Source organism: Octodon degus, unplaced genomic scaffold (genome assembly GCF_000260255.1).
Source record: "Octodon degus isolate 3935 unplaced genomic scaffold, OctDeg1.0 scaffold00477, whole genome shotgun sequence".
NCBI classification, from domain to species: Eukaryota; Metazoa; Chordata; class Mammalia; order Rodentia; family Octodontidae; genus Octodon; species Octodon degus.
The window spans coordinates 56,223-68,988 of NW_004525053.1; the positions used below are offsets into that span (position 1 = coordinate 56,223).

Consider the following 12,766-nt stretch of genomic DNA (forward strand, 5'->3'; position numbering starts at 1 on the left):
AAAAAAAATTAAAAAAGAAAAACAACACAATAAAGCTTAGAGTATGGAGCAAAAGGAAGTTCTAAGAATGACATTCATAAAGATAAATGCCTGCTTTAAGAAAAAAGGCTTCTGAACAACTGAACTTTTTACTTCCAAAAGAAAAAGATTCTACATAAGAAAATTAACAAATATCAGACCGGGAAAATAAGTTAGAGTCTAGAAAACAATAGAGAGGCACAAAAACAATACTGGCCAATTGAAAAATTTATAAATTTTTAGCTCAGGTGGAAGAAAAAGACTTCAATAAATAAAACTTGCAAAGAAAGCAGAAGCTACTAACTGATGCATGGAAACACAATGATCATCAAAGGCTACCATGAACAATTACACACTAACAAATTGGACAGCCTGGAGAAGGAATTCTTACAAACATATGAAACATAACAAAAAGTCTGAACAGATCAGTCATGAGTAAGGAGACTGAATCAGGAATCATAAACCTCCTAACACAGAGCAGTGCAAGATCAGATGGGTTTAATGGGCATTGTACTAGACATTTAGAGAAGAATATTTTTCACAAACTCAAAAGAGGAAGAAGGTTCACTTTCAAATTTATTGTATGAGGCCAACATAACCACAAGAAAGGTAAATAAAGACTGTGTAAGAATCAAAATCATTTTATTAAAACATTCATTGTATATATCAACAAAATTTAGTATGGCATTTCAATACATTTACTGATATACAACACTCACTGATCACATTCACTTTCATTGACCTACTCACTTCTCAACCTATAATAATCACTCTCCTACACTCAAGTTCATTTTCCTTAAACTTCTATACAAGTGTGTTTTTTTAGTACAAGGAATCAAACTCAGGACCTTGCATCTTCCAGGCAGGCCATATGCTGCTGAACTACATCCCCAGCCTAAATGTATCTATGAGAGAGAACACTTACTGTCTTTTAGCATCTGCCTTGTTTCATGTAGCATAATAACCCCCAGCTGCATCCTTACTACAAACAACAGGGTATCATTTTTTATGGCTTAGTGTATATCTATTCCTCATTTTTTGCATTCACCAATTCACTGGAACCAAGCAACCTAATACATTAGCCATTGTGGACAGTGTGTTGACTGTATGTCCTTTGGATATACACACAAAATAGAATATTGCATCAAAAGGGACAACTTTAGGGAGTGAAGCTGTCTGTGCCTCAGGTATCTATGACAAGGCCACTGCCTCTTTTGAGTTTGGCAGGGCACATGAGAAATATGCACAACTCAGAGACCTGTTACCATAGTGACTTGATCTCTGCTTGAGATAATACAGATTTCTCATTTCTCATGAAGCCACCAAAACATGCTGGCTATTCTGCTAACAGATATTCTTTGTAGCCCAGAGTCTACTGTCCCCTCAAACTCTCCATGAACTTATTCATATGCTGATTATATAAACACATGTGATGCAGGTGCTGGGTAGCAGTATGGTTTCTCCCATCAGGAAAAAGGGCCCCACCTGACCTCACCTTTGCATATTGATTCCTGTCTTTCTTCTCTCCTATCAGGCTCCCTCCAAAGGTTCAAAGGCTGTACGCGACAGTGTGCTGACTGCATCTCCTCTGTCTATATATCCAAAAGTGGGATACTGGATCACGTGGTGGACCTACGTATGGGGAAACACCATACTGCTCTGCACAGTTTCTACAGAAATTCACATTCCTACGAACACTGTAGGAGAGTTCCCCTCCTTGATAATATTTTTATTTCCTTGTTCTGGGTTTTTTTCTGTGTGTGTGTGTGTGTGTGTGTGTGTGTGTGTGTGTGTGTGTGTGGTACCGGGGATTGAACTCAGGACTTTGTGCTTGCCAGGCAAGTGCTTATACTACTGAGCTAGCTCTCTACCCTTCTGTGTTTTCTGTAAGACAGGGTCTCAAGAAGTTGAACTTGCCTTGAACTTGCTTATGTAGCACAGGTTGCTGTTTAACTCTTACCAATCCTCTTGCCTCAGCTTTCTGAGTTCTGGTATTATAGGAATGAACACCTCTAAGCCTCCTTATTACTAGAATTGTTTTAAAGGAATAATTACAGCCATTTTTGTTAAGGTGATATGGTAATTCATTGTGGTTTTGTTTGGCCTTTTCCTGATGCTAATGAAAATATGATGAAATTGAAAATACAGGATTATTTTCTGAAAAACACTAGGTCTATGAAAGGATATGATGGTATGTTTTTGTATGTGGATATGCACATGATAGTCCTTAACACTGATTTGTGCAATTCAATAACTTATAAAACTAACACCGAAACTTTGGCATTACCCAGGTCTATGAAATTTTGGGGTTAGCCAGATAATACTGCTAGGTTCTATCTGTATCTGTTCAGGAGACAAAAATAGAACATATACTAGTGTTTCTGATAGGTTGGGCAGGTGGAGGCCGAGGAAGGGGTCCTGAAATCCCAGGAAGGCACAGCTTCCACTGTCCAGGGGAGTAGGGGAAGGGAGGTTGATAAATGAGCCATTCTCCTTGATCCTGCCCACCCCCAGTGACCATTTGTGATGAGGAGGCCACGGCTCTATGATGCAGGCCTGGAACTTCTACTTATTCCAAGAAACAACTCTCAGGGCTCAGTTGCTGAGAGTAATGCTGTGATTCAGACAATGGAGAATCTTCTCATTACTCTGAAAATCCTTAGTGCCGAATGGCTGATCACCAGTTCCACTACATTTTTGATGGATATAATCCACGCCATTGCATGTGGCCTGGGGATTTTCCTTCTATTACTACCCTGGCTCCAAGGTGAACCATCCTTACCACCATCTAGGAAGAAGAGAAACATCAGAAAGGTAAGAAGCCCACAGCTCAGACCTAGCAGAGAACAATTCTCTCCCATTTTCCCACTTTTCTACATCAGGGAGACAGGCTGAAAGGGGAGAACTCCAAGAAAAAGAAAACATCCTTCCTCTGAGGCAGGCATGGAAGGCAGGGTAAGTAGGCACGATCATGTCTCTGTGATGCCCTCAGACCTTGGTGTGGTTTGCTGGAGTTACCAGTATGAAAGAGAAAGTGATGACTCAGTGGACAAGGCCTGGGTTCCTGAGGTCAGGGGAGCAGGGAAAAAGGCCAGACCCTCTGAGCCTTTGCTTCTGTTCCCATCTCATGGCAGGTGCTTCTGGGCCCAGACTGCTCTGTGCTAGGCTGATCCGAAAGTTGTGCTGAGGCCAGAGATGACAGAGCAGGAGAGACTCTATTCTGTTATTCTTAACTCCATTTTGAAAGTCACTTAAATGTTAGATGAGCTGCCTCCTCTATCCCTCTCCTCTTCGCTAACCATAGCCCACAAAAAAGAACAAGTCATTAAAGAAGGAACAAATGAGCAAAACAAATTGAGGGGTACCTTAAATGTTAAGCTACATATCCACCTGATCAACAAACTTCTGAGAAATGTAAACCTTGTGACAATTGTATGGCATTGTTCTAAAATTGCAAAATGAAGTAATGTGGTTACCATGGTTACTTACAAAGGTATATATAAAATCAATACAAAATCCTCCCAGGATCCATATTCCAAGATCTGGCATTGGGGTATCGTCTGCTGGCTAAATAAAGCCTTGATGGTTCCCGATCTGTCTCTTGTGTTTTCCTCACTGTTCTGCAGCAACAGAGGGAGTCCAGTCACCTACTAGGCTGCAGATATCTGGCCTCTGAAACCAGAGATGCAGCTGTAAAAATTAAATTATTTTTTGAGCACAGAATTGAAAACCCTGTATAGAGATCTCATTTTAGAAAGCCCCTCTGTGTTTCTGAAAGGAATGAACAATGCCATTATCATTAAAATGAGTAAGAGGAAAGAAAAAAAATACATACAGACTCATTAATTCATTGATGAGTACCACAATATTCATGGATGCTGAGTGTCTGCAACCAGTCTGAGAGAGAGAAGAGACTCCTGCCAGGGCTTCTCACCATTTTCCTTCTGTCTCAGCATCCACTGCAAATGAGGTGGAAGAACAGTAGGAAGAGGACCAGCACTCTCAGAGGTAAGGCTCTGCCTTTCAGTCCTGCAGTCCCAGAACTAAGGTGACTTTGCCAGTCCCTGGTGGATCAAGAAGGTCAGCTAGAGAGCCCTGAGACAGGGTCTCCTAGAAAGGCAGGTACAAGGTGAGTGCTCCTCAGGCTACCTGCTCAGAAGAAAGCTGTGCTAGGCCAATGGAAGGTATCGCCAGTAGGGGGCAGTGCAGCCAGCAGTAGTCCAAGACAGCAAGGTCTTGGAGGTGGGCACCCAGGCCCAGCTTTTTCCTTTCACTATGGCTGATTCCTTCCTGAAGCAACCCCATCCTTTCTCCCTCAGCACAATTCCAAAAGGACCATAGTGGGCGAAGGCTATGGAAGTCTTTGTACTGATCCATCACTGCCTATCTGGATATCGTGCAGCCAGTGTCAGCCTGGGCCACAGGACCTTGACACTGATGCTTGGGCTTCAGAGTCCAATATCATAGGTCTCTCCTAAGGGGAAATTCCCTTCAGCTCCTGTAAAGTGCCCCAATCCCATTGCTGCCCTTAGTTCTTGTAACCTGGACTCCTAATTCCCATTTGTTCTTTTGTGTTTTTTTATTTTTTTCTAATTCCCATTTGTAGACTTCCAAAAACACCAGAAGAAGACCCAGAACCTGACTCCTGTTCCAGAAAGGTAAAGAACTCCCCTTCTCTTCTGCCTCCTTCCTGTAGTGTGACCCCAGGGTCACTGAGCAGCTTCTATCTGACCTGGGTGGCAATTTTCCTGGGACAAGGGGATGCTAAGGCCCTGGCGCAAAGGATGGGTGCCAAGTGATCAGTCAGGCCTTGATATAGAGCAGTGGAGGAGCCCTGGGTAGAGGAGCCTGCATGCCCTCCTCTGAGACCCTGCTCTGGCTGAGCCAAGCCTCTATTCATTGCAGTCTCCCAAGGATGTGCCCTGATCAAGATCTCCCTGCTGCTGTGTGCACAAGTCCACCTGTGACAGCCCTGCAGCCATCTAAGGATCAGGTAGATGATGCAGCTCTGTCTCCAGCAGAAGCTGACCCCGCTCCTCTCAGTCATTGCCTTCTACATCTGGCCTCTTCTCTATCGTCATACTGCTCAACACACTGCTCGGATCCTCAGTGCTCAACCACCTCCCTCACCACCTCTAAGCCCCCAGAGCCCCTGCTTCCCCTGGAAAGACATTCACCCCCATCACTTGCACTTCCCATCTCTCAGCCATATCCCCCTGATCCTGCCACAGCCCCACAACCCTCATGGGAAATGGAAGACAGGCCAAATCAGCCTCTCTGTCCTGATCAGCTGTCATATTTCAAGATCTTGGGGATCCCTTTTGGGCAAAATTGGAGCCAGTTTTTCTGGGGTCTGCCCTCCCTGCACAGCGAATCCTTGATGGCTTCTGCCTGGATCATGCAGCACCCTCCTGTTGTACATCTTTCGACCTTCTTTTTTTTTTTAAACAAAATTTCAAATGTTTGCGCAGTTCACATACAGGATAACATGTCCCTGCTGTGTTCCCAGGCCCAGGGTCCATCCTGTCTAGGACCCTGATCTCAACCCCAATTTCAGTCCCGAGCACTGGGTCATGCCCAGACTCAAGCCCACCCCCACTACACTTCCCTATTCATGTCACTTTGTCTGTCCCACAACAGAGATGGTGGAACAGCTGGCTCTACATCCCATAATAACCCACAATCTCTTGCCACTATGAAATACAAGCCCCAGGAATAACTTTGTGCAAGAAACAACTAGAGTGGGCATGGGCTGTGCCCTCAGTACTCCAGAGGTCTCAGGAGGGTGACAGCCACTCCATGTACCCCAGGACAGGCCTTCTCCAGGACAACTGTAGTGCTACCACACTTTCTGAGAGTTTTCCAATCAGCCCTGAGCTCAGGGAAACATTGGAGCAGCACATCCAAAAGTGGATCACTGAACACCATCAAGACCTGCTCGGCAAGATCGAGGAAGCTGCAGAAGTCACACAGCCTCGCTGTGACATGTCTCGTTCATGTCAGGCCAAGGACAAGCCTCAACACTCTCCTTCATCCATGTCTACAGCTGAAGGCAGCAAGGACAGAACTCAGCTCTCTCTTTTATCTGTCTCTATACCTGAAGGCAGCAAAGACAAGCCTCGGCCCTCTCCTTCATTCCTGTCTACAGTGAAGGCAGCAGGGATGTGCAGAAGGTGTGCTTCCAGCTGAGGCAGGACTTGGGCAGGAATCTTGAGCATATTCTAGCCAAGGCCCCAAAAGATGTCTCCAGGACCTTAGAAAGCTCCCCCAGGATGGTTCAAGGGGTGATCTTGGAGGAGCCAGAGAGAAACCTGACAAGGCCCACTGACAGGGAGAGTGGAAGTGACCCACTAGGAAGCATGGACAAGAAACCCACAGAAGACATGCTGAAAGCCCATTTGGGCGTGAAGACAGGCCAGATCCACAAGGGGCTGATCCCCCTGAGAGTGCAGTGGTCCTAGCTCAATGGCTTTTCTCCCTCTGGCACCCACATGCAAACCAGAAAGCCACCATCCTCCAGGGCTCAGGAAACCTGTGTTTGTACCATCCAGAAGTTTTCATTCTCCAAACCATGCACCCTGCAGGATCCTGAGATGCACATCACAAGGTTTAGGGTGAGGTGCAGGTGGGGCCTCCCACTCAAGCTCCTCAAGGCCATAAACATCTTCAGGCCAACAAAGGCTCCACCCTCACCCTTGCCACAGTTTGTCTGTCCCTCCTCATCTGGTGGGATGTCTTGGGCTGACTTGACAATTGAGGATGCCATGTTCCTGGGGAAACCACCTCATGTATTTCCAGAGGAAATCACTACCAAAGAGTCTGTCCTTACCCTGGGCAGTCTCTTTGTCTCCTTTCTCCTGTGTAAGGAGACTGAGCAGGCCCTGACAAGTATCCCTCCTGGAGACAGCCAGCAGTCTTCAGAGACACCATCAACTAGAAAAGAAAGTATGAGGCCATCACAGCAACTCACACCCAGCGTCATGGGCAGAACCTGTGAGAGCAGGACTGTCTTGCAGGTCAGCAGAGGCAGCCTCGTTGTGCCCTTGCTTCCTGGAATGTGTGTGGAGCACAACACAGGAGAGCCAGCCTTGCGGGCAAACATTGTGAGCAAATTCCAGCATACAGAAGTCAAGTCCCTGAACAATCCTCAAGTTTGTGTCTTTGATGTCCACCTTCCAGACAGTTTGGCATCTGCTGTGTCCCAGTGTCATTGCCATAGCAACCCCCTCGGGCAAAATCTACCTCACAGATGGTAGGTGGTCTAAGGGCAGACAGAGGGAGAGGCATGAGCCACCAGAAGCTCAGGATCCCACAGCATCAGCACGCACAGAACAGCCAAAGCAAGGTGTTCACCCCTGTTTACAAGCAAGAGGTCAGTTGGAGGATGAGCCCAGGGAAACACAAAGACAGGCTGGGAGACTTGCGGACATTGGCGCCCATGTGGGATGGGAGAACAGAAGACATCTTAGAGAAGAAAAACCTTCAGATTCTCACACAACAAAAACCAGTCCCCTCAGAAGGCTACTTTTGAAGAAGCGTGAAGAAATTTCTACAGTGTATTTCACCCAAGAAAAAAGTCAAAGGACAGGAAGAACCCAAGAAAAAAGGTACCTCGGGCATTGCCCAGAGCCACAGGCTGGCCCAAATCAGACCACGTGTGGACCACAACACTGATGAGGCTCAACTGATCATGACTGCAGTTGGGCAGATGCTAGAAGCCAAAATGATGCTTTTTGGCTAAGAGCAGGAATTTGTGGCCAGAAGGTAAACCAGAACAAAGAGAAAGAAGGTCAAGACTCAATCTCTCACGGTTCTTGTTTCTCCAAGCACAAGAGAATGCCAGGACGCACAGCCACTCATATGTCCCACAGCTGTCCTATGAGGGAAAGATACCCTCATGACCAAGAGTCCTTGAAAACTCAACAGCACAGCAGTGAGCAGCCAGGCCAGATGCTCCACTACCCTTCAGCCCCCATCAAGCTGTCCCCGGTCAGCCCTTCCCAGCGTGGGCCCCCTATGCCCAGGACACCATACCAGTATCACTGCCTGAGGCACTGTTCTCTTTGGAGAGTCATCTTGGCTGAACAACGGAGAAATTTCTCCCCTATCTTTCTCAGTAGGAAAAGCCATCTCCAGGAAAATAATGAGCTATTTGGAGGAAAATGACTTTCTCACACTATTCATCTGTGATATTTACTGTATCCTAATAAACTATATTTCCTCCTAAGAGGGAAATGGCTTTGTTTGCTCTGTGCTTTGTGTGGGCTCTGGTGTCTGGAAGGGACAGAGTGTAGTGGAAGTTGATCATGGTGCAAACTCACCTTCACCCCGAGCTCCTACACTGACTCCTGTTGTCATCATTCCAGGAACAAAAAGATAACTCTAAAAGCTGGCCAAAGAAACCCAACCATGACCCCACCCTGGGCTCTGGTTCAACCCCTTTCCATTGCTCCCTCTGCCTTAAGGCAGCTGTAGGAACCAGTGGCACAGAAACACATCTTAGGCTGAAAACTCCCTATAGTTCCAGTTTTGACAGAAAGCTCAGAGTCCCCTCCCAGGGCTTTGGTCTACCTCACATGCTAGAGCAGCAGTGAGGATGGAAAACGCAGCGGTGTGAGGGAGACCCTGCTCACAGCTCATTTGTATTGGTCCATCTCACATGTTCAGTCACAGTCAGTGTTCTTGGAAATGCAACAGGGATGTGAGGCCCACAACTGACTCTGGCTCTTAGCACTGTTTAGCTTCGAGCCAGGGAAGGAGGTGGCTATGTAGGTTTGTGCCACACAAGGGCTAGGAGAGCTCTCACCAAATGTCTCTTGTCAGGATGGTCCTCAAGGAGTCGCTCTCTCCTCACTGTTTCTAACATGAGTATCCCTTCCTGCGGACCCTGGGCCTCATGGAAAAGTAGGAGGGCTCAAGAGACAGGGAGAGGAGCAGCCGTTCCTCCAAAAGCATTTTCTGCATTGTGTGCCACACAGGGCAGCTACAGGGATAGTACCTTTGGCCTCAATCCTGGGGTCGAGTGTTCTGTAGCAAACACAGGTAATTTGCACGGCAAAGGCGCCGTGCTCCCACTTGTGGCAGTGGATTGCACCTGGGGTGGAGGCAGAAGTAAGAACTCACCCCTGGGGTTCTGCAGGGTGACCCACAGCCAATTCCTGTTTCAGGGACCTGGATGCCTGTGTCCATACCCAGTGTGGACCCAACCATGCGAGGAACCAGAGCTAGCAGAAGGGGCTGGGCCCTGTGGCACATAGCAGCCTTGTTCCCAGTGGGGACTTTGACCATTGGAGGAGCTATGCCTGGGTGCTTCTGGGTTCTCTGGGTCCTAAGGTATGTTCTGGAATATAAGGAGCTAGACATGGCCCCATGGCTTCTGCCAGCATCAGTGTCATAGCTGCCTAGGCCAATGGGCCAGGTGGAACATGGAAAGAGCAGGCTCCTCTGTCCTCCTAATGCTCAGTCTCCACCAGGGACCATGCGGCCTGCAGTGCAGACATCCAGAGAAACCTCAGATCTCCTGCAAAGGCAGCTCACACAGAATGCTTATCGCCACTTTTGTGTGTTACACACTGAGATCTCCCCATCTTCCCACAGGACACTCACCTAGCTCTGAGTTCTTCTGTCATGTTGACAGAGAACCCCTTCTTCCCCCTACTCCGACCCTGGCCTCTGGGTGCCCACAGAATTCTTCCCAAGACCTCAGGTGTTGGTCTCTCAGTGTGATGCTTGTACCCAGGCAAGAAGGAGAAAAAGATAGACAAGAGCTGGGTTAGGTAGTAGCAGGTCTACCTGGGTGACAAGAGGACACCCCATCACCAGCAAGGGTGTTTGTTTATACCTTCACAACGTTGCAAGACACAAGGTTGCCTATTGACTTATAGCCCACCATGTCCAGTCAGGATGTTTTTTTTTCAAGACTGTGGTAACTTGACTGTTTTAGGCAATGAGTCCTGCCTCCCACACAAGGTCAATTCCAGCTTCAGCAGCTTCACTCCCAAAACACACCAGATTTCATAAGCTCCCCAGTATCTTCACCCAGGCACAAACTACAGACCATATATGAAGACCACAATCTGTTAGTAACAGGGCCAACATAAACCTCTTGGTTGGCACAAAAACCTTCCACTCCCCATACATATCACACTGTTTTTAAAGACCTCCTAGTCAACACTGAGACAACTCCCCAGAGACCTGGCACAGATTCTGAAAGTTACGCTACAGTAACTGCTAAAACCTCAGAGAACCCTGAGACTAGTCACAGACTCTGCACTATATTTTGTGGGCCCCTCCCACAGACACCATGCTGATAAGCTTTCCACAGAGTTCCCTAACAGTGAGGCCTCTTCAGAGACTGCCCACAGGGCTTTGTCAGGGACAGTAAAGTGTTCCAAAGAGCTCAAATACACTGGGGTCCTTCCATTCATTCATTCACCCACTCAGCATTTGCAGCATGTTTATAATAAAAGCAAAAATATAATACATGACTTATGTCTTAGCTTTTACCATTCTGCGGGGAGGTTCCTCAAGGATAAAAGTGAGAGAAAGGAAATAACATGCCTGGGATCCCAAAGGTAGAGAATGGTAGAGGAGGCATTCTGCCCAAGAAGCCACACTCTCTCTCTCTCTCTTCTGTGCCAAGGACCTCCTGCTCTTCTGCACTGAGTTTCTCTGATTGCTCTTATAAACAAGTCAATACTTCCCAGTTGTCTGCATTCCTTCCCATTCTCACAGGTCATATATATAACAGGGTCTCTCTGCATCCAACTTTATGTGGCTAAGGAGACAACTCAAAAAACTGAAAGAATCCCTCTGTGTAAATGATTAACTACAATGATTCCTGAAACATTCCAGTGAGTTGAGGACCTAAGGGGACAATAGAAAGAAAAACAGTATGTGTCCTGGCTCTGCAATACACAAGCCCTGTGATCTTTAGCAAGTCATTTGGTCTCTGTGATGCTTAGTCTCTTCTATAATGCTGAACTTATAAGGTCAACAAGGAATCTATAAGTGAATGGTATCTTCTGCCTCCCAGGACTAGTGTGAAAATCACACAAAGTAATGCATGTGAAAGTGCCCAACATAGGTATAGGTGATACCATATTATTCAAAGAATGTTCATTTTAGTTTTTTGAAGAATTGATTTTTTGAAAAGTGAAAGATCAAATATAAAATCCACAACGAAGGAAAAAAGCAGAGTTTCTCATTTAAAGGTTTTTTTCATATGTTAAGTAAAAGCCTCAAAATGGACCTCAAAGCCCTCTTCTCAAGAAAACTAACATCACCATGGCAGCCTGTGGGCTTTCCCATTTGCTTCCCCGATCCCTGATGGCAGTCCTACTGGACTAAGACCAGCAAGTCTGAGGGAGAGGAGCCTAAGAGGAAAGAGCTTACTCAACACTAGCACCAAGGAGCTCCAAGAAATCATTTTGTTTCTAAGTCAGCACTTCTCAGTGTGGTTCCCTGTGCCAGGCACTGGGCTAGATATGGTTCAGGCTCCTCTGTGATGCCATCTCCTATGAGCTGGTTGCACCCACAAACTTATCTAGCAAGAAAAAAAGTTACCAACATCAATGCCTTGTTCATACCAAGGATAGTGCCATGTGCTTTCTTTCACATGAAGATTAAAGTGAAACTACACAACCATGCTGTATCATTTCTTTCTGTAACATCAAATTCACATCACAGATGAGACACCTCAACTTTAAAAGTATAATATAAATACATCTTTACATTTCTGTAACAAACAAGTTTGAAAACATGTATTTTTGCTCTGACATAACTATTTCCTGCTTAGATATAATAAATAGAAATTAAAATACCTGCCACACTTTTACCTTCTTTTTCACTTCCTCCTTTTCTACAAACTCATTCAAGTTGGCCAGGGCTTCAGCTACCAGAATTCTCCTTGCTTCTATACTTAGTTCAGACTACAAATCAGTGCATGGCAATGCTTCAGACAGATCTTTGCTGTCCTGGACAAAGACACCTGTGCCTTTGACTGGAGCCACAGTCCAGAGGGCTGCAGTAAGTCCAGCCCTCTTCGTTGACAGAGTCTGGGTTCTAGACACCATGAGGTTCACATTGAAAGTGGGCCACTTGCTAGTGAGAGGGATCTGAGTTCTAAGAGACATTTGTGAAGGTGGGTGTTATGGGTTCCCCGGGGTTGTGTGAAACCTAAAACACCCACAGAGAAGGTTCGACTCCACTGTATTTCCTTTGCCATGTCCCTCTTTTGACAAAAGGATGATTCACCTTTCTGTACTTCCAAGTCACCATACTTAGACTGGTTCCAGAAAGAAAACATACTGTGAACCAATGCTTCCTTACTGAGATCCAGCACTGAGACAGTGAGATGAAACAGTGGCTGCTGGGCTTCTGCTGCTGGACACTGTGGCCCAGTAAGTCCTGCGTAAGTATTGTCCATGGAGTCTCCCCTTGTTCAAGGTTTGCGTCTTTTTCAAGGTCTGCTCTCTTCAAGTCTGAGTCACTGTAGCTGAGCCACCTCTTTAAACAAGTCAGGCACTGATGGCACTCAACACTCTGCTTCATCCAAAGAGGGTCAAACTTGACTGTTGGAAAGAATGACATTTTGATTCTCAAACTCTGTTGCCACTGCAGTAGAATTAAATGGGTCAGCTACATCACTGTGGTACCTCAGTAACTCTTTATCCAGGCCCATTGTGATCATCTCAGGCAGTCTTTTCGATTTCAGCAGAGTCCAGACCCTTCTAATCCATCCTTTACC

The 12,766-nt window shown here is 46.2% G+C and overlaps 1 pseudogene; it reads right to left on the reverse strand.

Moving 5' to 3' along the window:
* Positions 1–11,846: 11,846 nt before the first annotated feature.
* The window catches only part of LOC105741344, a 105,093-nt pseudogene continuing 104,173 nt past the window's right edge, over positions 11,847–12,766 (reverse strand).